Source organism: Vulpes vulpes, chromosome 16 (genome assembly GCF_048418805.1).
Source record: "Vulpes vulpes isolate BD-2025 chromosome 16, VulVul3, whole genome shotgun sequence".
In the NCBI taxonomy this organism is placed as follows: domain Eukaryota; kingdom Metazoa; phylum Chordata; class Mammalia; order Carnivora; family Canidae; genus Vulpes; species Vulpes vulpes.
The window spans coordinates 90,177,629-90,204,106 of record NC_132795.1 but is presented as its reverse complement, the minus strand read 5'-3'; the positions used below and the strand labels follow the sequence as shown (position 1 = coordinate 90,204,106).

General features: G+C 41.2%; 1 pseudogene; it reads left to right on the top strand.

Annotated features, from left to right (window-relative positions):
- The first annotated feature begins 3,277 nt into the window (after positions 1-3,277).
- Positions 3,278-8,421, top strand: LOC112915304 (elongation factor 1-alpha, somatic form-like; annotated as a pseudogene).
- Positions 8,422-26,478: the final 18,057 nt, after the last annotated feature.

The window sequence follows — 26,478 nt, the reverse complement described above, 5'->3', positions numbered from 1 at the left end:
CCTGGGTGGCTCAGGGGGTTAAGTGACTGCCTTCGGCTTAGGTCATGATCTCTGGGTCCTGCGATGGAGCCCTGCATCGGGCTGTCTGCTCCTCCATCTGCCCCTCATCCTGTGCTCTCTCTCTTTCTCACTCTCTCAAATAAATGAATAAAGGCTTAAAAAAATAAAAAAGCAAGCAAAGAGCAGTACAGTGTCTATATAATATACCACTATTTGTGTTAAAAAAAAAAAAAAGACTACCTACCTCTATAAGTATTTGCGTGTGCATAGAGTATCTTGGTGAGGATAACCAAAGACTTGAGTTACTACTCAACTTATTTGTTTTTTATAATTTTTTTCTTTTATTTTTAAGTAGTCTTTATACCCAGTGTGGGGCTTAAGTTCACAACCCAGAAATTAAGAGTTACATGTTCCACCGACTAAGCCAGCTAGGCACCCGTATTTGAGTTGCTACACTAGATAGGACAGCTGGGGGACAAGGTGGCAGAAAAACATCTCTTATATATACATGTTTGAATGGTGTGCTGTGTGCAAAGAGTTGCTAGATTGCATTATTCAAATTCTAATTTGTGTAACTGGCACCTCTGGTATTGTGCTATGTGTAGCCCAGGCAGCTGTTCATATCAGTCCTGTTATGCATGTTTTACATACTCAAAAAAAAGTTCAAGAAACTCTACTTACTCTTTGCTCTATAGTATAGTTTAAACAGAACAGCTATTTTTCTGAAACTGTCTCAGTTAAAATATCCTAGGATTTCACAGACTTCTATCTGGATTATTATTTATATCTCTGTTACCATCAATTGAAAATGAGCTTTTATTATCATTTAAGAGTTCCCACTCTTTAAAAAAAAAAAAAAAAAAAAAAAAAGAGTTTCTGCTCTTTTCAGGAACTTCCTTCAGCACTGAAATGACAAGGCAGCTTTTTCCTCTGAAGACCTCCAAGGTGAGACTGGGGGAAGGGGAGACACTGAACTAAATTAGGCAACACTAGAACCTGCCTAACCCCCACAATTCTCCTCCTGGGAGCTGTCAGTGACCCAGGATATGATAACTGTCAATTATTCATTATGGACTGAGAACCTGAAAAAATGTGCTTAATCTTTGACCCTGCTATGAATTTCCCACATATCCTAAGGAAAGCATCAACAATACAGCAAGTCAGATGTACCCAAATGCTCACCATGGCTTATTTCCATTGTCTGTAAACAAAGCACAGAGCCATAGATTGACTAGTTAAATCTACTCTAGTTCATCTAGGTAATGGAATTCCAGGTGTTAGAAGAATAATGAAATGGGAAAATTATTACATTGTATTGATAAATGACAAAAGCAAATTACAAAGCAGTAGTTAAGGCTATTATCCTTAGACAATTTTTTTTTTGTTTGTTTGTTTGTTTTGTTTTTTGTTTTGTTTTTTTTTTAAAGTAAGCTCTACACCCAATGTGGGGCTTGAACTCACAGCCCTGAGATCAAGAGTTGCATGCTCTTACCGACTGAGCCAGCCAGGTATCCCTCAATTTGTTTTATAAGAAAAGTGTATAACTATATCTGGAAAAGACATTCACTAATATGTTAATACTGCTTTTCTTTGAGAGTCGGGCTTTTATAGATAACTTTTTTTTTCTTTGTGGTTGCCTGAATTTTTTCAAGTTACAATTAATCCAGTTTCTCTTATAATTAAAAAAATGTTACCCCCACCCAAAGTCAATTTGAGGAGTTCTCTGAACTCTTCAGTTTGCTCCTCATTAGTCTCCCGTAGTACTCTGAGGCATATATACAAATTGTAAATGAGAAACATCAATCCTGGGTTATGTAGAGAATTTTTCCAACTTGATTATGTACTACAAGGAGGAGGTAAAAGTAGAAGGGCGGCAGATGGTAAGGGGGTGGGGGTGGGTAAAACAGATTAAATGGTGTTGTTACCTTTATTGTAAGTTTTCCTTCCAGAAAAAGTAACTTAATGATTTCTAGCTAAATGAGCTATTTTACATTTGTAGAGATGACAAACTTCACTATTCACCAGGACCATATGCTTTTTTGGTATTCATATAGGCTTTGAAGTCTAAAATACATGCTGTTTAGGAATGTTAGTCTAGACTAGAGAATAATAGCTCTCCTCTAAATAATATATAAGTATCTTTTTAAATTAGCCTTGGCAAGAGGAAATTTTAAAAATAGAAGATGTGGGTCAGAATCAAGTTCTATAAATTAGTACATTCTTTATAAAACATTTATGGATTTGGGCCACCTGGGTGACTCAGTGGTTGAGCGTCTGCCTTTGGCTCAGATGGTGATCCCTGGGTCTCGGGATCGAATCCTGCATTGGGTTCCCCACAGGGAGCCTGCTTCTCCCCCTGCCTATGTTTTAGCCTCTCTATGTCTCTCATGAATAAATAAAGAAAATATTTTTTAAAAGTTACAGATTTGACTGAAGGATTATTTTAGACACATTTGTGTATAGCATAAATACAAATTAAATGTAAAAAATTTTAATAATGTAAAAGTGAGTCCTAGAAAGACCAGCAGGTGGCATAAATAATTTATTTAATCAAAACTGCCAAGATATATATTGTAATAGGTAGCTTCCCTGACCTTTCCCCCTTAAAAAAAAAATCTCATGAATATTTAGGCCAAAATTCCCAATTAAAACAGCACTAACAAGATTAACTTAGTTATAAATACGAAAATTAAAATTGCAGGAGAGAGAGATCTCATAGATATCAACCCAAGGCTAACCTGTAAACTTATGTGCCCAGGCCTATCATTAAACTGAAACTCAAAAGACAACATATAATGAGAGCATCTAACATGGATCCTCCACCCAGCACACCAGCATCTCTGAAGTAGGAAGAGTGTGCTGACATTACAGACTCAAGAAAATATTGTTTTTAAAAGCTATGTGGGTGTGTACCTGCCCCAGTTAATTACTCTGTAAGAGCAACATTAAGCCTCTTCTCCTTTCAAATACACCTGGCGGGCTGGTTTCAACAGTCAGTCTTTACTGAGTACTAATGAAGCTCCACGATACCAACCTATCAGATGCCTGTCGGCTGCCTTAGATCTGAAATAGGATATTTTCCTATTCCCTAACACCTGATAAATTGGCCAACAGGAAATATGTTTGTCTCTACTTGCTTTTGTACCTGCTCCCCTGAAAATAGTTCCCATTACAAAGACACATGCCAGGGAAATAGCTGACCCTTGTCAAGGGTCGTCCTGCAGGTTCTTGATTCTTAGTAGCATGTAGCACAGAGGCTCACGTCTGTGCAGCCAGCATGTCATCTAAGACCTCCAGAGCAGTGCTTCCTGACCTGGGACCCTCGGCTGGAAAGCCAGGGACCACAAACTTATGGGTAGGTTAGAACAGACTGCAGCAAACTATTAAAAATGCTTTCTCTGGAAGGTGAGTTTATAGCAGACTGTTTTTTTTTTTATGCTCACTGTTCGACTTTTGCTGCCTAGAGTATTATACATAGTAGATACTAAATAAATATGTATTGAATGAATGAACACTTTTCTATCATGTCTAAATTTTTTGAATTGAGCATGTTATTTCTGAAATAATGAAAATAAAGGTGTTTGGGTTTGTTTGGTTTTTTTTTTTTGCACTCTCAAACTCAAAAAGTAAAGAATTATTCTTCTAGACAATTTTTCCCTAGGTGAAAACCTCATGGTTCTTCTTTCACAGTCTTTATTTGGATGAATTTAATTTTTGAGTGCAAATATCACTCAATATACAAGCTTGACAGAACCCACCTAAAGAGTATCTAAATCAGATAACTCTTCAGTTATGTAAATCACCAATGACTCATTTCAGAGACTTCCCATGTGTCTCCACAACCTGTTTCATGTTCCTTAAACATGTTCCACTGTTACTGCACTGTTTGCTTTTCTGTGGACACCTTACACACAGCTGCATGCAATGCCTCTCAGGGTCTTGGCCCCTTCCCCACATTAGTGAGGAAGCAATACTGAAAGCCTACAGCTTTTTCTCAAGTGAGGCATTCACTGTGCTGCTCTGTGTTCTTTGAAGCAATCCTCAGTTTTGCATCCAGGTAGGCCAAATATTAATTGAAAGGCAATTGGGGTGGAGGGTTGTAGAACGAAGTTTTCTTTAAAACTGTGTTATAGGGCCACCTGGGTGGCTCAGTGGTTGAGCATCTGCCTTCGGCTTGGGTTGTGATCCCGGGGTCCTGAGATCAAGTCTCACATCAGGCTCCCCGCAGGTGAGCCTCCTTCATCCCTCTGCCTATGTCTCTGCCTCTGTCTCTGTGTCTCTCATGAATAAATAGAATCTTAAAAAACAAAACAAAGCAAAACGAAACAAAGCTGTGTTTTAAAAAATAATTGGATTCCAAGGCCAACCCACAAAAGTTGGATTCACACATAATAAAGTAGAAACCATTCAAATTCTAGTACATAGATATAGTAGGCACTCAGTATGTATTTGCTGGCTAAATGGATATTGATAGTGCTTCTTAGCAGGAGGAATTTATAGACTGAGACTCGGCGTCAGTCTTCCTGCCCAGGGAGGCACCCACTCTGTTCCTAACACCCAGCAGCTGTTGATACCTGCAGGTATCACAGGGTATTACAAGTTGAGTGGTAGTAACTAGGAAGATGCCTGTCTTAGGAAAAGATCTTCTGGTTGAAAGTATCTTGAGGGGACTAACTGTAAGTCCGCCAGGCTGTTGGTGCTCATACCTTCAGTCTGGGCGATTTTCGTCCAAGGATGGTTGTGGGCTGAATAGTGTTTTAAGTTTTTTTTTTTAATTTTTATTTATTTATGATAATCACACACACACACACACAGAGGCAGAGACATAGGCAGAGGGAGAAGCAGGCTCCATGCACCGGGAGCCCGATGTGGGATTCGATCCCGGGTCTCCAGGATCACGCCCTGGGCCAAAGGCAGGCACTAAACCGCTGCGCCACCCAGGGATCCCTGAATGGTGTTTTAGAACTTCACATCACTTTAGTTTAGACTCATTTGGTGTTAAGGAATTGAGATTCACTAACATTAGCTAAACTAAAGGGATTTATTGTAAGTAGTGATCATAAGTCATTAATCCAAAAGGAATCATCCCAGGCTTCCTGTGGCTCAAGTAGAGGGTGGTTCTGGGCTCAGAGTTGTTCAGAAGCCCTCGGCTGCAGGGCTCTGTGCCTTTCCTGCTGATGCTCCTCCATTATTATCCTGTGAATACACGTCTGCAGTGTTCCACCTGCCTCCCCTCAAACCTAGCAGAACCTGTGGCAGCAGACAACAGAGGGAAAGTCATCCCTCTGTTAGCATGAAGATTGGCAGCCCTCCCTGATGAATTAGCTGTGGCCCAGAAGGACAGGGTGAGGGGTCATGTGCCTGTGCATGGGGAGCAGATCGTAACTGGCTAGCAAGGATGACTGCGGGAGCCCTTAATTTAGTATCTCTCTTGTAACCAATAGAATGTGACCAAAGTGACACTGCCTGCCTTCTGGGTCAAAAAAGGCCCTGCAATTTCCACCTAGTTCTCTCGAAATGCTTGCTCTCGAGATGATCCCTTTTGGAAGGTAGTGGCCACACTATGAGAAGACCAGACCACTTGGAGAGGCCAGTGTGGGTGTTCCAGTCAGTAGTCCCAGCTGAGACCAGCCAGGCACCAGGTACGAGTGCTAGAACCTTCAAATTATCACGGCCCCCGGCTAGTCACGTCACCACCAACATTTGAGTTCCCAGCTAAGGGCCCAAGCACCATGGAACAGAGACAAGACCTCTCCACTGCCCCAGACCCACATTCCTCCCCCGCAGAGTTTGTGAGCACAATGAGATGGTTATGGCTTTATACCACCAAATTTGGGGTGGTTTGATACACAACGATAGAAACCAGAAAACAAAGCATGACACGTTCAAAGAACCAAAAGAAGGTAGCATGGCCGACAAACATGGGCTCTTACTGGATACCTGAAGTAACAACCATCTCTGCTGCTTTCTCCCATCAGGAGTCCAAAATCAGATAAAAGAGAAGCAGGCGTGGTTGGGAAAATTATGGGGATGTGGCTTATGCCTCTGTATAATCCCTAAACCAAGCAGAACACCTTGTTCATTTTCAGTCTCCCATCTATTGTAGAGACAGATGCAGAGGCGTCTGGTTGCACCCAGGTTTGCTTTCCCTGAGGCTTCCTTATAGCGCAGGGCCCCACAGGGTGGATGTCCCCCCACTCTGAGCAACAACCCAGCAGATGTCTCCGCTGCCCTCCACGTGTCCCTGTTGTGCAACTTGTTAAAGCCAGGCCGCTGCTGCAAACCCTGGCCATGGGGCTGCTCCGTCCCACCTCCAGCAAAGCCATCCCCCTGTTAGTCGCCCTAGTTCCCTGAACACTGGAGATGAAAAGGCAAGAAATGTAGTTTCTTTTGGCCCAGATATGATTCTCCTGTCCCCTGGGCCATTCTACAATGGGCATCATTTTCAAGGACACCCTGCTGTGGCTCACTCTACCTTGTATTAATTGTATGGCTTTGCATGAATTGTAAATCCAGAGGCATTAGATCTTTAGGTCATTTGCACATGGTTTTCACTGTGGAATGCACTCAGGGTGCAGAGGGCAAATGCCTGCTGACCCTGCATTTATTTTTTCAGCTGGTGATTGAAGCTCTGGCCCAGTTATAATAGATGGGAATGCCAATGTCTTGTCCATTTTCAACTTTAGTGCAAATCTTACATTGAATAGAGGTCATATTTCTACTCTCAGCGTGTAAAATACAAGTAATTTTCATGTATGTGTTTCCAAAGTAAATATCACTGTGTTTGCCCTCCCACCTCCACCCCATAGAACTGTTGTTGGGTTTTTTTTTTTAAAGACATGAACATGGAAAAATAATATTGCAGGTTTCTGAAGGAATGTTATTAATATCTCCAAGAATGGGGGACACATGGTTGGCACTGTCAGTTAAGCAGCTGACTCTTGGTTTCGGCTCAGGTCCTAATCTCAGGGTTGTGAGATTGAGCCCCAAGTGGGACTCTGCACGGAGCAGAGCCTCTCTCTCTCTCTCTCCCTCTGCTCCTCCCCCACTTGCCCTCTTTCTCTCTCACTCTCTCTCTCACTCTCTCAAATGAATAAATAAATTTAGAAAATACCTATCTCCAAAAATGGGCAGACCTGTGAGCATGTACCGCTGGCCTATACACTGGGTGTGAAGCAGCTCATCATGGTAGGCAATAAGATGGACATCAGGGGGCCACCTGACCGTAGTGCATGCTTTGAGGAGATCTGGGAGGAGGTGAAGGCCTCAGTCAAGATTAGTTACCACTCTAAGGCTGTTGCCTTTGTGCCCACCTCAGGCTGGCATGGGGACAACGTGATAGAGCCCAGCACCAAGATGTCCTGGTTCAGAGGCTGGAAGATCACCAGGAAGAAAGGAGATGTGGTAGCCATGACACTGCCAGAAGCACTGGACTCCATCATGGCCCCGCCTGCCCTGTGGACAAGCCCCTGTGGCTGCCTCTGCAGAATGTATACGAGATTGGGGGCATCCGCACCGTGTCCGTGGGCCAGGCAGAAACATGCTTTCTCAAGCCAGGCATGGTGGTGACCTTTGCCTCCTGCAACATCACTATGAAAGTCAAGTCTGGGGACACCTGGGTAGCTCAGCGATTGAGCAGCTGCCTTCGGCTTAGGGCGTGATCCCACGGTCCCGGGATCGAGTCCCACATTGGGCTCCCTGCATGGAGCCTGCTTCTCCTCCCTCGGCCTAGGTCTTTGTCTCTCGTGAACAAATTAATAAAATCTTAAAAAAAAAAAAAGTCCCAAGTCTGTCAAGATGCACCATGAGGCCCTGGCTGAGGCCCTGTCCGGTGACAACGTGGGCTTCAATGTGAAGAATGTGTCAGTGAAGGACATCAGGTGGGGCTGCGTGGCAGGAGACAGCAAGGATGACCTGCCCTCAGAGATGGGGAGCTTCATCTCCCAGGTGATCATTCCCAGCCGCCCCGGCAGCATTGCAGCTGGTCACCAGTTCAGGATGGCCACACAGCCCACATTGCCTGCAAGTTTGCTGACCTCAGGGAGAAGATTGACCGGTGTTGAGGCAAGAAGCTGGAAGACAATCTCAAAGCCCTGAAGTCTGGGGACTCAGCCATTGTTCAGATGATTCCGCAAAAGCTCAGGTGTGTGGAAAGCTTCTCAGAGTACCCCTACCTTGGTCGCTTCACTGTGTGTGACATGAGGCAGACAGTGGCTGTTGGGGTCCTCAAGGCTGTGGAGAAAAAAACAGCGACTGGTGGCAAAGTCACCAAGTCTGCTATGAAAGCGGCCAAGAAGTGGGTGGTGACAGCTACTTCAGGCCTTTCCAGGCCAGGGCCTGCCCAGGAGGAACCACAGCTGGAAAAGAACAGCTCAAGGAGAAGCGTTGGACTTACTCTTCCCTTGGCCAAACTATCTTAAACCTGTCCCTGCTAATGCAGTTTTCGTTTTGCTGATGAGTTTGAGGCATGCGAATAAAGTGCAGCAAATCTTTTGGGGGGAGGGGGATGGAAGGTTTTTCTTTTACTTAGAAAGTCTTCTTTAAAATGTATTTACTTATTTAAGTAATCCCTACACCCAACATAAGGCTCAGACTCACACCCTGAGATCAAGAGTCACATGCTCTTCCAACTGAGCCATCTAGACACTCTATAATTATAAAAATATTCAGCTCTATAATTTATGACCACTCTTCTGCCTGTAGCATCCCACACCTCCTTAACTGAGTAACATACTCCCTTTTCTATGTATTTACTTAATCATTTAACAAATATTGATTGAGTGCCTACTGTGAGCCAGATATTGGGGATTCAAGGGTGATCAAGAAAGACAAAATGAGGGACAGCCAGGTTAGCTCAGCGGTTTAGCATCCCCTTCGGCCCAGGGCGTGATCCTGGAGTCTCGGGATCGAGTCCTGCATTGGGCTCTCCGCATGGAGCCTGCTTCTCCCTCTGCTTCTGTCTCTTTCTCTCTCAATGTGTGTGTGTGTGTGTGGTATGAATAAATAAATAAAATCTTTTAAAAAATGCAAGTTCTAGAGTTAATCTGCAATGGAATTCCAATTCCATCACTTGCTAGCTTGTGGGACCTTGGACAAATGTCTTAATTATCTGTATCTCAGTTTCCTCAGGTACAAAATGGGATTGTTGCAAAATTATGGTGGTTATAAGAATTAGAATTGCAAATTCTTCAGCACTCTTCCCTTCAAGATATGGGGCTGAAGTTCTCTTCCCTTGACTGTGAGTGAGCTAAACAACTAACAGAATATGGCAGAAGGGATGTCTTTGAGATGAGGACATAAAAGGTATTATGCTTTGGGTCACTTGCTCTGGGGAAAGTCAGCTGCCTTCTTGTGAGGACACTCAATCAGCCGATGGAGAGGCCCACGTAGTGAGGAGCTGAGACCTCCTGCCAACAGCCTGTGAGGGCGTCGTCTTGAAAGTGGATCTTCCATTCACCAGCAAGCCTTCAGATGTCTACAGTCCCTGCTGATATCCTGACAGAAACCTCCTGAGAGGTTACCTAAACCAGAACGAAACTGTAAAGCACTCCAGAGTTCCTTGCCCTGAGAAAATGTGATAATAAATGTTTGCTGTTTAAACCATTGTGTCTTATGGTGATTTTTTTTTACACAGAATTAGAGAACTAATACAAGATGATAATGATAAAGCACTTAAATATATATAGTTACTATTCGGTATATGTTAGTTATTGTCGTTGCTGCTATATTCTCCTTTGTATCCTTTGCACCTGACACCTGACACCCAGTAGGAGCTCAATATACAGCGTATGAGTGGAAGAGTAAATGAATGGACACACAAAGTAAAATGAAGGATTGAGGCAATTATCTAAGGCAGTTGTTTCTGAAGTTATTTGAGAAAGGACATTAAAAAAAATATATTACCCCATATCATCAGTCAGGGTTGAATCAAGAAAACAGAAATGACTTTGGGTATTTCATTTGTTTTAAGTTTTTATTTTAATTCTAATTAGTTAATATACAGTGTAATATTGGTATCGGTGTAGAATTTAGTGATTCATCACCAACATATAAACCTAGTGCTCATCACAAGTGCCCTCCTTAATAGCTGTCATCCATTTAGCCTATGCCCCACCAACCTCTCCTTCAGCAATCCTCAGTTTGTTCTCTATAGTTAAGAGTCTTTTATGGTTTGCCTCCCTTCCCTTTTTTTCCCCTCCCCTATGTTCATCTGTCTTGTTTCTTAATTCTACATATGAGTGAAATCATATGGTATTTATCTTCCTCTGACTGACTTATTTCATTTAACATAATACATTCTAGCTCCATCCACATCATTGCAAGTGGCAAGATTTAGTTCTTTTTTGATGGCCAGGTAATATTCCATTGGGTATATATACCACATCTCCTTTATCCATTCATTAGTTGATGGACATTTGGGCTCTTTCCAAAATTTAGTTATTGTTGATAATGCTAGTACAAAATGCTAGTACAAACAAACATTCAATGCCCCTTTGAATCACTATTTTTGTACCCTTTGGGTAAATACCTAGTAGTGCAATTGCTGGATCATACAGTAGTTCTATTTTTAACTTTTTGAGGAACCTCCATATTGTTTTCCAGAGTGGCTGTACCTATTTGCATTCTCACCAGCACTGTAAGAGGGTTTCCCTTTCTCCACATCCTTGCCAACGTTAGTTGTTTCCTGTGTTAATTTTAGCCATTCTGACAGGTGTGAGGTGGTATCTCATCATGACTTTTTTAAAAAAGATTTTATTTATTTGACAGAGAAAGAAAGAGCACAAGCAGGGGAAATAGCAGAGGGAGAGGGAGAAGTAGGCTCTCTCCTGAGCAGAGAGTCTAACACAGAGTTCAACCTCAGGACCCTGGGATCATGACCTGAGGTGAAGGCAGACACTCAACCAACCGAGCCACCCAGATGCCCCTCACTGTGGTTTTGATTTATATTTTCTTGATGACGTGTGATGTTGAGCATCTTTTAATGTGTCTGTTGGCCTCTGTATGTCTTCTTTGGAAAAATGTCTATTCGTGTCTTCTGCACATTTTTAAACTGGATTATCTGTTTTTTGTTTGTTGAGTTTGATAAGTTTTTTTTTAAACAGATTTTGGATACTAACCCTTTATCAGATATGTCATTTGCAAATATCTTCTCCCATTCCATAGGAAGCCTTTTAGTTTTGTCGTTTCTTTGGTGTGCAGAAGCTTTTTGTCTTGATAAAGTTCCAATAGTTCATTTTTGCTTCTGTTTCCCTTGCTTGCAGAGACATGTCTAGTAAGAACTTGCTACAGCTGAGGTCAAAGAGGTTGCTGCCTGTGTTCTCTAGTATTTTGATGGTTTCCTGTCTCACATTTATGTCTTTCATCCATTTTGAATTTATTTTTGTGTATGGTGTAAGAAAATGGTCCAGTTTCATTCTTCTGCATGTGGCTGTCGTTTTCTCAGCACCATTTGTTGAAGAGACTGTCTTTTTTTCCGTTGGATATTCTTTCCTACTTTGTTGATGATTAGTTGACAATATAGTTGTGGATCCATTTCTAGGTTTTCTATTTTTTAAAAAAGATTATATTTATTTATTCATGAGAGACACACAGAGAGAGAGAGAGGCAGAGACACAGGCAGAGGGAGAAGCAGGCTCCATGCAGGGAGCCCGACGTGGGACTCGATTCCAAGTCTCCAGGATCACGCCCTGGGCTGAAGGTGGTGCTAAACCGCTGAGCCAACAGGCTGCCCTAGGTTTTCTATTTTGTTCTATTGATCTATAGGTCTGTTTTTGTGCCAGCACCATACTGTCCTGATGACTATGGCTTTGTAATATAGCTTGAAGTCTGAAATTGTGATGCCTCCAAGCTTTTTTTTTTTTTTTTTTTTAATTTTACTTATTTATTTGAGAGAGAAAATGAGAGAGGGAGAGAACATGAGCTGGGTGAGGCGCAGAGGGAGAAGCAGACTCTCCACTGAGTAGGGAGTTCAATGTGGGACTCCATCCCAGGACTAAGCCACAGGCAGATGCTTAACCACCTGATCCACCTAGGTGCCCCAGCTTTGCTTTTCTTTTTCAAGATTGCTTTGGCCATTCAGGGTCTTTTGTGGTTCCATATTTTGGGTAGTTCAAACAGAGGGAATTTAATATTAGGAATTGATTACATAGGCAATGGAAGAGTTGAGAAGTCAAGCAGGGAGGAATGAGGCAACCTAGAGATTAGCCAGAGCAGGAAGCCTCTGTTATTCTTAGAGTTTAAGGGACAATGAGAGGAGGTGTTATGGCCACAGTCCAGAAGTTGAAGCCATCCATAGTGAAACCCTACAAGGACAGTTGTTGGGCCAGAGCCATGAGAGAGAAGCCACCTGAGTCAGAGATAGAGAGGAAGAAGCACCTTAGTTTCTTCCTTTCTCTTGCCCTCCAGTCTTTCACCAGTGTATCTCATTGGCTAAATCTCTCAGAAAGCCAACTAGCAAAGGAGACTTGGGAAATAAAAGTATTTCCTATGAAACAGATCAGAGCAGAAAAGGGCAAGGAATGGATCTAAGAGCAAAAACTATGTGTACACAGTAATATTTGTAATAATATATGTATACATGTATTTATGTATATATATGTGTGTATAAGATATATAGACAGATTTGCTATCATTATTATATAGGCAGATTTGCTATCATTATAAAGCAAATGTGGAAAAAAAATAAAGCAAATGTGGAAGGTGACCAACACACAACAAAAAGGAAAACAGATAAAAGCATTATTTTATTTTATAGGTTTAAATGTAAAGTACTTATACTTTTTGTACAATTAACAAAAACACATGTTAATGGGGAGCTCGGTGGCTCAGTTGGTTAAGTGGCTGCGTTCAGCTCAGGTCATGATCTCAGGAGTCCTGGGCTCCACCCCCACATCAGGCTCTCTGCTCTGCTTCTCCCTCTCTGCCTCTCCACCCCCCCCCCCCCATCGCTCCTTCTCCCTCTCTCTCCCTCTCTCTGGAATAAATAAATAAAATCTTGAAAAACAAAACAAAACAAAAACCACACATGTTAACATATTGATACTCTCCAGTGTGTTAAAAAAAAAAAAATGGCCCGGGGAGGGGTGCATCTGGGTGGCTTAGTGGTTGAGTGCCTCTGCCTTTGGTTCAGGTCATGATCCCGGGGTCCTGGGATCGAGTTCCACATCAGGCTCCCCAACGGGAGCCTGCTTCTCCCTCTGCCTATGTCTCTGCCTCTCTTTATCTGTCATGAATAAATAAATACAATCTCTAAAACTACATATATATATTTTTAAAGATTTGTTTATTTGAGAGAATCTGCACAAGTAGGGGGAAGGGCAGGAGAGGAAGAGAGAGCATCTCTAGCACACTCCCTACTGAGTGCAGAGCCCACCTCAGGGTTCAAGCCCATGACCCTGAGATCATGACCTGAGCCAAAATCAAGAGTTAGATGCTTAACCCACTGAGCCACTCATGAGCCCCCAGTGTGTTAAAATTTAATATATTACATATCCGAATGTGTTTATAGTTTTTATTTTTAATTTTTAAAAATATTTTTTATTTTATGTATTTATTTACTTAAAGATTTCATTTGTAAGTAATCTCTATGCCCAATGTAAGGCTAGAACTCATGACCCTGAGATCAAGAGTCACATGTTCTTCCAACTGAGCCAGCCAGGCACCACTTATATTTTGATTTTAAATAAAATCCTAGCTTTGGAAAACCACTCATCTAGATGATCAATCAAAACACTTTTACCCTAATTTTTTTTGGTTTGGTGATAAATAACAATATAAAGATACTTGATAAAATTCAAATAGACTCTTGATCAGAATAATAATTATTATTATTAGGATATAATATAACTTTCCTGATTTGTATAATAGCACTATGCTTATGTAAGAGAAAAACCTTGCTTTTTAGGATGTACACTTATTTAGGAGTAAAGGGGCATCATCATATATGTATAGTGTGTCAAACTGTTCAGGAACAAAGAGTATATAGAAATTAAATATAAAGACATTTTAGTTAAACATTTTATTTAAGTATAACTATATTTTATTTTATAAAACATTTTTTACACTAAAAATATTTAGGTTTGGGGAATCTAGGTAAAGGGAATTCTTGTACTATTCTTGCAATGTTTATGTAAATCTGGAATTATTTCAAAATATAAGCTAAAAATAAAGCATTTTTGCTTAACTTACACGTGATAGAGTTGGGGGAGGGCTTGGTGGGACTGATTAATAAATCAATTAAGAAAAATAAGAGAAGAAAGACAAGCTTTTTTTTTAAAAAAGATTTTATTTATTTACTTATTCATTCATTCATTCAATCATTCATGAGAGACGCAGAGAGAGAGAGGCAAGCAGAGACATAGGCAGAGGGAGAAGCAGGCTCCATGCAGGGAGCCCAATGTGGGACTCGATCCTGGGACCGTGGGATCACACATGGAGCCAAAGGCAGATGCTCAACCGCTGAGCTACCCAGGCGTCCCAAAAGACAAGCTTTTGGCCAAATCTGAAAGAGGGCCAGCATGGTATCTTTCAGTCTCTGGCAAGCCACATGCATAGTGTCTGTAACGTGCAGCTGATGGCCTGGGACATTCCTGCAGCTACTGACATCTTCAGCTATCCGCCCACAAACCTCTGGAAGGTGAAGATGGAAAGCAACAGGCTGGCAGGATTTACAGAGCATTCCAATACTCTTAGTTCCCTTCCCTAGTGACAAGTCTCAAAATGAAAGACACCAGACCAGGAGAAGAATTTTGAGAAACACAGGACATTTGTAAATGTAAGAAGATGAAGGAAATATGATTCACTTGGCAAGTAGAGGGGAAAAATAAACCTTAAATGATCCAGTAATTGTGTAAAAATGTGGGATGAAGCTTAAAACTCCCAAGAGGCCATCAGCATATTGTAAATTAAATTTCCTGAAAGATCGTCTGGGATTAAACTGGTACCCAGCATATGTGAACTTCATAGAGGGCAAAGAGCTTTGCCTACTATGGACTGAGAGCATTAATCTAGAAATTTTCCCTAAAATCAAGATACAATATCTGAAAGCAAGACTCAAAATTATATCAACCACTATTTACCAATCTTTCAGAAAATGATGGGCCTTCAAGGAAACATGCATGAAGAAAACAAACAGGCAATTTACTAAGAAGAAAGACCAAATGCCAAAAAAGACACTTTTTAAAAAACTGCTTAATGATACAAAGAAATACAAATTTTTGCAATGATGAAATACCATTTTTATTCATCAGATTGGCAAACTGTTTTTTTTTTTTCTAAGTAAACTCTATGCGCACATGGGGCTCAAACTCACGACCCCAAGATCAAGAGTCACATCTCTACTGACTGAGTCAGCGAGGCACCCCCTAGCAAATTGCTTTTAAAAAAAATTTTAGGGCAGCCCGGGTGGCTCAGAGGTTTAGGGCCGCCTTCAGCCCAGGGCCTGATCCTGGAGACCCGGAATCGAGTCCTACGTCAGGTTCCCTGCATGGAGCCTGTGTCTCTGCCTCTCTCTTTCTCTCGTTCTCGCGCTCTCTCTTTCTCTCTGTGTCATTCATGAATAAATAAATAAAATCTAAATAAATAAATAAATAAATTTTAATACCCAGTGTTAGTAAAGGTGAGACAAAGGAATTGACATACTTATACATATATATCAAGCAAGCATAATTTGGAGCTTTCTAGAGTGGAATTTCCTCAAATAGTGTTTTTCTCCTTAAATAGAAGCTGGAGATGCTCCTTAGAAAGCACCGGAAGGGCTGCTTGGGCAGCTGAGGACACCAACCAGAAGACCAAGTCAATGAAGAGATATAGAGAATGCAGGGTTTGGACAATTTGGGATATTTTGAGAATTTAGGAATTGGGAGAATCAGGAAATACAGTAAGCATAGGAATCCTAGGGTGCTCCCTGATTTAGGCAAAAGGAAACTCGGGCCTTAACTTTTTAAAATTAATATCAAAAATGAAAGTACTCCTCGTCTTTCTTAGTACAAATCCCAAGTTCAATTGGCCAGCTAGATCTTCTCCTCTAAACTATTTTAATTAAACATATTTTTCCAAAATTACATTACTAAAGTCTGAAAAGGAAGTTAAGTGCTCTAAATCTAGGAGACTATTCACATACTTGACCAAGAAATCATCCATAAGAAAAAACTCTGGGCTTTTTTTTTTGGGGGGGGGGGTTCATTTGAACACAATCAGACTTCAAATAGTACCAACTTATGGGGACTTCTACAAGATAGAGAGAAACCACGCAATTCATCTGGGGTCAAAAAACTTCCTTGGACCACTCCTTCCCTACCAGGGCCTCTGAGACACCCCAGCCCCTCAAATTCCAGACCCTGTCCAGAGGTTGTCCTTCTCCAGGGTCCTCAGACATAGGATGCTGAAGGGCAGGGCCTGTGCTCGACATCTTCAGAACTGTAGCTTAGCACAAACCTCTACTCAGAAAGAAAAATTGAATTCCAAGCTTGATAGAGAAAAATCTCCATTCATACTGAACTGTAATCAGAAACCTAAGCCATTTCTACATCTTGGTAGAGATATTCTGGATTTCCCAAAGAAATCCTTGAAAAAAATCAATTCCTCAAAACTGAAATTGTTACCCTCAATCTGGGAAATTTAATTTCATGCTTCCAAATGGATATTATGCTTTGTTTTGCAGGGCACACATAGCTCTAATTATACGGAAACTGTGCGAGAAGGAACCACATGGCTATCATCATGCAATTGGAGAATAATTATCGGTTCCCTTCTGTTGACTAAACCACAGCCACAAATAAAATATTAAAATCGTAAATAATATAGTAATTAATCTGTTAACTCTTTGGGCAGTGTTCTTACCAGGTGTACATGCCTTGGGAGAGGGAAATGTTTAATCATAAAAATTTCAAGCCTCAATTTTCCCAAACAAAAGGACTTCAAAACAGAAGGAAAGAAATCCTAAGAACTATATAGCATCTAGCTAAAAAAAAAAAAAAAAAAAAAAAAGCTGAACTGCCTGTTTTTTGCCTTAAGGAAACTATAAAGTGTTAGATACCCAGCTTTGGGGATAATAGAGCCAGAATGTTAGTCAACCCTGTTTAATTTTGCTAATTCATTCAAAATAAAAAGGATCCCAACCTGGAAAATGGGATCAGTCAAAACTGATTTGACAATTGAAGTGATTACTGGGTAAGCCTGCCTCAGGAGCTTTCTCCCTAAACTGCTTTTGCATCTCTCCCAGCTCTCCGGATACTTGCTATTAACAAATATTTGTATTAAGAGCTTACTAAAATGTCAGGTAAGGGGATTCCTAAAGAATTTCTTTGATCTCTCCAATTGCCTGGTGCAGTGCTAAGGGCACAGTCGAACAGAGTCCCCAAATGGGTCATGACAGGAAATTGTAAGACCGCTGCCATAAGTTTCGTGCCAGCTGTCTCAGCCACTGATTACATTAAGCCATCAGTTTTCACTCTGGAGTGTCTACCCTGGCCAAGCACATCGACCCAGATCGATTGAGCCAATCAAGTTGGCATTAGCCTTTTGGAATGTGAAGCTGGGAGAAGTTAGACTTTTCTGTCAAAGTCAGCCCCTGATTTTGTGTCCTCGGCAGGCAGCGTACATTAACCGGGCACCAAACTTGGCAGAGAGACTGGCATCATAGACGTGGATAGGCGTCAAGAGACTGGAAAACACAGTTCCGAGGCTATAAGAGTTTACAGTCAAGCTAGGGATTAAGAATTTTGGTGCTGCTGTCAATTATATCCCGATAAAAAATTTAAAGAAAGAAGAGTTTTGATGCTGGAAAGGACCCTAGGGATAAAGAGATCAGCGAATAGGATTTTAAAGCCCCACACTCTTGGGGTGGTCAGTCACTTCCCATCCCACTTCCCCCCCTGCCAGTCACAGAGGGTCTGCTTAGCAAAGGCTACGTGAGTGTTTGCTTCCCATTTTACATAAGTTACTCCCATGTTATTATGTAGGGAAAGCACATATTAATTTCAAAAGGGAGACAAAAAGTAGGGGAAAATGTCTCCCCACCTCTCCTGGTCCCCAGCCAACTCCCCATCTCAGAAGAAGCCACAATACAACTTTGTTGCATGTAGTTGTAGAGCTAGCTTATGCATCTAAGGGCGTGTGTGCATGGAGGAAGATAAGGGTGTAGATATATGCAAAATAGTATATTATGACTACTGTTCTGCTCCTTGATTCTTTCACTTAATTTGGAGATTATAATCTTGGAGATCCCATATCAGAATGTATAGGGCTTCCTTATTTTTAAAATGTAATTTTCTAATAAGAAATTAGTCACATGGTCCAAAATTAATTCAAAAATAAAAGTTTCTCACCCATTTCTCCAATCACCAAGAACTAACTAAACTTTATTATTTGTTCTTATATGATTTTCTAGAATTTCTTTATGTTGATGCTTACAAGTCAATGAACTTCTTTCACTTCCCATATTTTTCACAAAAGGCAGAATACAGGACACCTCGGTGGCTCAGCGGTTGAGCATCTGCCTTCAGCCCAGGGCGTGATCCTGGTATCCTGGGATCGAGTCCAGCATCGGGCTCCCTACATGGAGCTACTTCTCCCTCTGCCTGTGTCTCTGCCTCTCTCTCTCTCTCTCTCTCTGTGTCTCATGAATAAATAAATAGAATCTTGGGGTGGGGGTAGGCAGGATACTATGCATACTCTTCTGCACTTTCCTTTTGTCATTTAACAATATAGCTTTGCAGAACTCTACATTTCAGGTTGTGGACGGCCCCTTCCTTCTTTTGTAACAACCATTCAATAGTATTGTACTGTACATTGTACCATAATTGATTTGCTCTTACAAGTAAAGCTGTCAGTTAAGTAACCTTGTACTTGTGCAATTTCCTATATGTGCTAGTATTTGTAGGTTAAATCCCCAGAAGAGAAGTTGATGGGTCAACAGATATTTGCATTAGTAATTTTGATTGATATTGTCAACTTGCCTTCCAAATGGACTGCACCAATTTAAACTCTTACCAGATGGATAAATGAGACCTTATTTCCCCATACTCTGGCCAACACAGGGTTTTTTTGTTTTGTTTTGTTTTGTTTTGTTTATTTTTATTTTTATTTATTTATTTTTAAAGATTTTATTTGTTTATTCATGAAAGACACAGAGAGAGAGAGAGAGGCAGAGACATAGGCAGAGGGAGAAGCAGGCTCCATGCAGGGAGCCTGACATGGGACTTGATTCGGGTCTCCAGGATCATGCCCTGGGCTGAAGGCAGTGCTAAACTGCAGAGCCACCTGGGCTGCCCCCAACACAGGGTTTTATCAAACTTTTAAAATCCTTATCAATCTTATAAATCAAATATGGTAATTTAAGGTTTAATTTCCATTTGTCTTAAGAGTGAGTGCATATTTTCATTTGTGCAAGTATGATTTGTATTGCCTTTTCTGTGAGCTGTTTTTTATATCCTTTGCCCAACACTAGGTCCTTGGTCTTTTGATGATGGATTTGTGTGAGTTTTACATATCAGAGAAATTAGCCTTCATGCAATGCATCGCACACCTTTTTTTCCCAGTTTGTTGTTGGTCATTGATTCTGTTTTTTATTTTCTCTCATGCAGCATATTTATTTTTAAGTAGGCTCCACGCCCAACATGGGGCTTGAACTCACCACTCTGAGATCAAGAATCACATGCTCTACTGACCATGCAGTGAATTTTTATTTTCACATCGTCAATTGTATTAGCTTTTTTAGAGATTCTGAGCTTATGTCTCTATTAGAAAGGCCTTTCCCCACAGGAGCCTATAGCAGAATATCTCACAAACTTTGCCCCAGTACTTCCATAGTTTTATTTTTTATATTTAAATATTCAATCCAACTGGAACTTACTCTGATATAAAAAAAGGTAGAGCATACGATTCTTTTTTTTTAAACAAATTCTTTTTTTTTTTTAAGATTTTATTTATTTATTCATGATAGAGAGAGAGAGAGAGAGAGGCAGAGACACAGGCAGAGGGAGAAGCAGGCTCCATGCCCGGAGCCCGACAGGGGACTCCAGGATCATGCCCTGGGCCGAAGGCAGATGCTCAACCGCTGAGCCACCCAGGGATCCCCAGAGCATATGATTCTTGATCTTAGGTCATGAGTTTGAGCCCCATGTTGGGTGTAGAGTTTAACCTAAAAATAAAAACAGATTTTAAAAAGTTAAATTGGGATCCATATTACTTCTGTGTTTTTTTTTTTTTTTAAGATTTTATTTATTTATTCATGAGAGACACAAAGAGAAGGAGAGGAAGAGACATGGGCAGAGGGAGAAGCAGGCTCCATGCAGGGAGCCCGATGTGGGACTCGATGCCAGGAGTCCAGGATCACACCCTGAGCCAAAGGCAGATGCTCAACTGCTGAACCACCCGGGCGTCCCTACTTTACTTCTTTCTAGATAGTTAACCAGTGGTCCTAAAGTCATTATTGAACCATATTTTCCCCAATTTATAAATGTTACTTTGTCGTATATTAAATTTCTCTATGTATTTGAGCCTACTCCTCTACTTGCTGTTTTTATCCTTTGATCTATATGTCTGTACAGGCATTAGTGACTAGATTGAGTTATCGAAGCCTAATAATATGGTTTAATATCTGGTAGGACAGTCTTCCCTCAAGGTTCTTCCTGTTCAAGATTTTCCTGGCTATTCTTGCTTGTTTATTTTTCCGCATGAACTTTAGAATCAGCTTACCAAGTTCCCAGAAAAAATAATCTTCTTGGTATTTTTACTGGGATTGTGGTAAATATTTTTAGATTAATTTAGTGAGAACTGATATCTTTATGATGCTGAAACTTCATTCCAAGAACGTGGCAGTCCTTTCTGTAAAGCCTTTTGATTCTCTCAGAAGTGTCTCATTTATTTATATATATATATATATTTTTAAATTTTTTATTGGAGTTCAATTTGCCAACATATAGCAAAGTGTTTTAAAGTGTTATTCAAATACATCCTGTACATTTATTTTTTTAAAGACTTTATTTATTAATTTGAGAGAGAGAGATAGCGAGAGAGAGCATGAGGAGGAGAAGGAGAAGGAGGCTCCCCTCTGAGCAGGGAGTCAGATGTGGGGTTCCATCCCAGGACTCCAGGATCATAACCTGAGCCGAAGGCAGACACTTAACAGACTGAGACACCCAGGCGCCCTGATCCTGTACATTTCTTGTTCAGTTTATTCCTAGGAATTTTGTCTTTCTTTTTTTTCCTTGGTGGAATTATAAAGTAATGTCTTTTCTCCTTAAATATTGAATATTTAGGGCATCTGTGCATCTGGATCCATATTCTCCAATTTCATATATCATATCTCTGAAGCAAGATGACATCAATGCCAAAGTACTCCAGGATGTCTAAAATTATGAAACTTGCAAAGTAAATGAGTTTTCATTGATTTTAATTTTTTTAAATCCCCACATATTTAGGACCTGGTTTTAAAACTCAAGTTGAACAATGAAAGCTTCTCTAGGTAAAAAAAGAAAAAAGAAAATCAATGAAAATTTCCTTTTTAAAAAGTAAGTTTTCACTACCATACCTCCAGGCATCCCTAGGAACAGAGATCTTCAAATGTAAACTGGATAATCTGACTCCCATGCTTAAAATCGTCTCATTGCACTGGGAATAAAATCACTATCTAAGCAGACCTGGAAAACCCCATGAAGATCTGGCCCCTTCCTACCTCCTCTTTAGTCTCATCTACCTTGCTCTTGCCTCAGATTTTTGCACATGCCTTTCCACTGCCTGAAACATTCTTCCCTAGACACTCCTTTTCGTTCAAGGCTCAGTTTATTTTTTCAAATTAATTTATTTGAGAGAGAGAGAGACAGAGCGAGCATGAATCGGGAGGAGCAGAGAGAGAGAGAGAGAGAGAGAGAATTTCTAAGAGACTCCATGCTGAGTGCAGAGCCTGACTCAGGGCTTGATCCCAGGACCTGGAGATCACAACCTGTGCTGAAAACCAAGAGTCGGACGATTAACTGCACCACCCAGGTGCCCCTCATGGCTCAGTTTAAATGTCACTTACTCTGGGGACTTTTTCTGACCACATCTAAGGAGATTATCCTCTCTTATTGCTATATGGCAATCCTTTCTTTCCTTCATCACAAGTATTACAATTCTTAATTACCTTAATTTTACATGTTAAAAAAATTTTTTTTTAATTACAAAAAATTTACATGTTAGTCTTTCAACTTATTTCTTGTATCTCCCTACACTATGAACCTTGCATGGGCAGGGCCTTTTGGGTCTTGCTCACCACTCTATTCTCAACATTAAACACCTGGCCTCGAGAACAAAATAGGGGTTCAATAAATAATTGTTAGAAGAGTAAATGCATAGATTCTCAAACAGGTCATCCATTTCCATTCGTCTTTATTTTTACTCAAACTCTTCTTCCTCCACTTTTCCTTTGCTGCCAAAATCCTACTCATCCTCCAAGGTCCAGCTCAAAGGTCAGCTTCTCCAGGACCCTTCTCCTAATGACTTGTGTACTATACATTCCTGTCCCCCACCTTCATGCCAGCTGAAAAACTTTCCACACACTTTCTTTCCACCCAACTTCTTCTAGTCCCTATGACGACTATTTTAACCTTTCAGTATTGGTACAAATTCCAACCTTAGCACTCCATGGGAAGGACCTTCCAACCCACTTAGAAAACAGAGGCCTTAGGGCGAGTTCCTCCGAGTGTGGTGGTTTCTTTCTATGTAATCATTTTCATCTCTTCCACCATAAAGACAAGGAAGCAAATATATAAGCAAATCTCTCCTTCAATCCATTTCACCCTTGGGTGAGTTATTTACTGCTGTGTAATAAACTACTCCAAAATTCCCTGACTTAACAACAATAATTTGTGCACAATGCTACAATTTGGACAGAAATCATCAGGGTGGGGTCATCTCTGCTCCATGTGGCATCAGTTAGGCTGGCTCAACCGGGGAACTGGAGGGTCTGCTTCAAGTTGGCATGTTAATGCTAGCTGTCAGCTGGGGCTATGAATGGCACCCTGGTTCTTCTCCACATAGACCTCTGCTCAGACTGCTTATGTTTCTGACAAACATTGGGGCTTCATTCAAGAGTGAATGTGTGAGAGGTACCTGGATGGCTCAGTCAGTTGAGTGCCCAGCTCTTGGTTTCAGCCCAGGTCATGATCTCATGGGGTGGTGGGATCAAGCCCCACATTGGGCTCCATGGTCAGCGGGGAGTCTGCTTCAGGATTCTCTCCCTCTGCCCCTCCCCCCATTTTCTTTCTCTTATAAATAAATATTTTATTTATTTATATTTTTATTATTTTTTTATTTTTTAATTTATTTATTCATGAGAGACACACAGAGAGAGAGAGAGAGGCAGAGACACAGGCAGAGGGAGAAGCAGGCCCCATGCAGGGAGCTTGATGTGGGACTCTATCCCAGAATTCCGGGATCAGGCCCTGGGCCGAAGGCAGATGCTCAACCGCTGAGCCACCCAGGCATCCCATAAATAAATAAATTAAAAAAAAAAAAAAAGAATGAGTATGCAAGACAGGAGGTAGAAGGTATTAGTTTCTTGAGGTCTGAGTCCACATTACTTCCACCTTATTCTAATAGTTATGATTCAGGGAATGGGGATCTACCTTATGATGAGAGACCTATAAAAAAAATCTAGTTCATGTTTTAAAACCATAAAGCAGGTTCTCTCCCCATCCATTTTGCAGCCATTCTGAGGTGGAGCACTTATGAATGGCATTAGTCTTCATATAAGAAGAGGCCAGAGAGCTAGCTAGATCTCATTCCACCAAGTGAGGCTACCACAAGGAGTAGGCAATCTACAACCTGGTGGAGGACTTTCACCAGAATCTGACTGTGCTGGTACCCTGATCTTGGAAGTCTCCACAACTGTGAGAAATAAATTTCTGTTGTTCATAGGCCACCCGGTCCATAGTACTTTGTTATAGCAGCCCAAAATGAATAAGACAGATGTCAAGGATCTAGCCCAGAGTTACACAGCTGGTAAGTAGCAACACCAAGAATCAGCCCAGGCAATCTGGCTTTGGAGTCTATATGTTTAACCTCTATCCTACACTGCCTTTCAAAATACCCTGACCATTTAAAACTAAATAGTATTCCTATGAGTTAATAAACGACAGTTTGGGTAACCAGTCTCCTCTCATTTTACACATGCGAAAATTAGCTCTTAGAGATGTTTTAAATAACTTGTACTTGCAGACTGATTAGTGAAGGGCCCAACTCATAATAGCTAATGACCGTTAATTATTAAATGCCTGTTATCTGCCTAGCCCTTATTCTAGGCCCTTAGAATCCTTACCCTTCTATGAGATTAGTGTTAGATATGAGGAAACAAAACCCTAAGAAATTAAGTAATGCTCAAGAGCACACAGCTGGCAAGCATCAGATCCAGGATTAAATTCCAGAACTTGTGCCCTTTCTTCTCTGCTACAGCATCTCCCAGTTAATCACAGGCACTCTGTTTTTCAGTGTCATCTACATGAAGAGCCTTCTCTCATACAATGCTGGTGAAAGTATGAATAGCTACAATCACCACAGAGGGCAGTTTGGCAATATTTGTCAAAATGACATATGTACATCGATAGCAATCTAATTATACTTAATACTACTGAGGTAGGGATCCCTGGGTGGCGCAGCGGTTTGGCGCCTGCCTTTGGCCCAGGGCGCGATCCTGGAGATCCGGGATCGAATCCCACGTCGGGCTCCCGGTGCATGGAGCCTGCTTCTCCCTCTGCCTGTGTCTCTGCCTCTCTCTCTCACTGTGTTCCTATCATAAATAAATAAAAATTAAAAAAAAAATACTACTGAGGTGTACACTTAAAAATAAAGATGATAAATTGTAAACGTACGTTTTACTATAGTAAAAAAAAAATGACATGTACATATCATTTAACCCAACAGTGTAACTAGAAATTTATCCTATTGGTATATACATGTGTGGAAAATGGTGTATCTTCAAGAATATTCATTAACGATATGTATTAACAGAAGATTAGACACAGTGTCCATCAGGGGAGACCAGTAAAATAAATTATGGTCCCCTATCCAATGGAATACCGTGCAGCCTCTAGAAAGGAGCAGGAAGATGTTATATTGCAAGGGAAAGATTGCCATGATACATTGGAGAGTGAAATGGGCTAGCAGAGGATAGGGTGTGGAGAGGCAGAGTCAGTAAACGGCTTTCTCGCCAAGGCCGAGCTGAGAAAGGAATAATTGAGTCAAGACCCTATGGATGTGAGAAAGCGAGTCACATGGGTTTGTGGGGATGGAGGGAGCAGTGCGTGCAAAGGCTCTGGGGTTGTACGTGGGCTTGATGAGGAAGAGCAAGGAACTAGCACGGCAGACGGGACGTGCAGAGGAGAGCAGAGGAGTTCAGAAAGAGAGGGCGCTGTGAGGGGCTGGACGGCGACCTGGGACCAAGTGAATTAATTCCTGGCAACTGTAACAATTCCTTATTCTCGAGGTCCAAATAAAGCAATATAGATGAAAAGTGCCTGCCACAGAGTTTGACCAGAGCAGGTGGAGGTAAGTTTAATTGTCTGCAAGTCTTTGCAGCTGTTTTTCAGGTTGGCGGATCATTTTTTTCCTAATGATTTATTCCCTGTGATTAGAGAGATGACTGTGTTCTGAACCATCTTCATGGAAACAAAAAAACCATGTGGCTGATGTCAATTAAGGTGTTGGCACATATCCCAGAGTTGATGTTTTTTATATCTAAGAGATATCTGCAGCTTACAAACCCACTCATCTGTGGCAAAGAGGAGGCTGCCAGGATAACTCTCCTTTCACAGAAGCTGAAGGTTGAAGAAGTAAAAGAGGAACAGTGGCCTAGGGTCCCCGGGGAATGACACAGACCAATGTAGTTGATTCAGCAGAACCTTTAGTCAATGGATCTGACAGATTAATTCTCTGCAATGTGGGCTGAACACTTTGTCTAAGAGCAGAGTTTCTAAACTAGAGGATTGCCTTCACCAGACTGGGTTTTTCCCTCCTAGTCTTTCTATTTGCTTCCTGAGAGCTCAAGATTTTAGTTGAAGAGGAATAATGGCAAGCTGACCCTTCAGCAGCCAATCAGAACACATTTGTCTGAGAACAGAGGCGAAAGGAAACCAGTAGAAGAGCCTGTCTCCAATTCCAGATTCTAGAGAGCACAACTGAGGGCTTCTGGAGGAAGCCCTTGCTTTCTTTTTTTAAGATTTTATTTATTTATTTATTCATTCATTCATTCATTCATTCATTCATTCATTCATTCATTCATTCGTGAGAATACACAGAGAGAGAGAGAGAGAGAGAGGCAGAGACACAGGCAGAAGCAGGCTCCATGCAGGGAGCCCGGCGGGAATCGATCCCAGGTCTCCAGGATCACGTTCTGGGCTGAAGGCGGCGCTAAATCACTGAGCCACTGGGCTGCCCAAGCCCTTGCTTTCTGACCTGTAGAATAGCCCTGCTGTTCTATCAACCTAGGTGGATTGAATTAAT